Below are 1,462 nucleotides of genomic sequence, written 5' to 3'. Positions count from 1 at the left end.
CCACCGACTACTATCTCAGCTCTATTGTCAGGTCTAGCTCCTATGGAGGAAAGGTAGTCAAGTAGGTAGAAACAAGTATTAACGGGATTGTTACTAAGCATTGCCCAAAGCATAAAAAGTTCATCCGTCTTAGTTGTTCCTACTTCTTTTCTACCCCAAATGGTACAAGCCATGACTCTTTGGAGGTATGTAAGCACTGGGTTGTGAATGTTACTAGCTTTGTTGTTGCGAGGATTATATTGCCTTAACCCGGTAATGCGTTTCCAAAAGAGAGCGGGGTCATAGTGTTCCGACTTTAAAATTGGATTCCAAGAGTCATGGATGAACCCCACATTTGCAAAGTCCATCTCTAAACAGAAATTTTCAAGAGACATCTCATAATCCATATTCAAAAGTCGGAAAGAGACTCTATGATCGGGGTTGTCAAAATTCACCTTATCCTTCGTAAATTCAATAGAACTTAAGAATTGATAAGTGAAATTTTCGAAGCTTTTCATAGGTCTAAGCATATCAACCCATCCTAAATTTCCTAGTAAGCTAAACACATTATCCCTTAGTCCTAGCACACTCAAAGTATAAGGATCTGGATATCGACAAGGATGCAAAGGTTTAGAGAGAAGAATTTTATACCTGTTCCTTTGCTTGGTGTCCTTGAAGATTATGCCATGATTCTTGGCTTGCGTTTTCTTCTTTGGTTGTGGTCCTCTGGAAGAGCTTGCACCACCTTTCCTAGATGCCATTAATCCGGAACCTTGGTTGACCTTTTGTGTTTTGGGTGAAGGTTGGGTTTTGGGAGATGTTTTGGGTAGAAAAGGTTGGTTGGGTGATGGGGTTGGGGTTTGAGTAAGTGTTAGGAGTTGGGTTGGGTGAATTTGTGAAGAATTTGTGGGTTTTGTAGTTGGTTGAATGGGGGCTACGAATTTGGTGTTTTTTGGTTGGGATGGAAGAAAGTTGTTTTTGATGGAAGGGTTATGATTGAAATGTGGATTGTGGTTAATGGGGTGAAGAAATTTTGAGAATTGGTGAGGTTTTGAGGGAGGTATGGGTATGGAGGTTTTAGAGAAAAATGGGAGGATGAGGGATGTGAGTGGTTGAGAATGGGGGATGAAGAAGATGGAAAGTTAGATAAAACTGAACCTGGGATCGGGCACGGCTGTGCCAAACTTAGCACGGGTCGTGCCAAATTTCTGGATTGTGGGTCAGTTTTTGGATAGCAAGGTCTGGCACGGCCGTGCCAGTGTGAGCACGGGCCGTGCCAAGGTTCTGGACATGGGGCCTCAAAATTTTTCTCGTTTTCTTGAATCACCTTCGGACAATTACCTACAAAATAACTTAAAAACAAAAAACAAATAAAACGAAAGCAGTTAAATACGTGGGTTGCCTCCCACGAAGCGCTTCTTTATAGTCATTAGCTTGACATTATAAGAAAGTGTCCTTAGAATGGATCAAAGAGGTCATATTG

This window comes from Medicago truncatula, chromosome 6, assembly GCF_003473485.1.
Source record: "Medicago truncatula cultivar Jemalong A17 chromosome 6, MtrunA17r5.0-ANR, whole genome shotgun sequence".
Lineage (NCBI taxonomy): Eukaryota > Viridiplantae > Streptophyta > Magnoliopsida > Fabales > Fabaceae > Medicago > Medicago truncatula.
The sequence above is the reverse complement of the archived record's forward strand: the minus strand, read 5'-3'. Positions refer to the sequence as shown.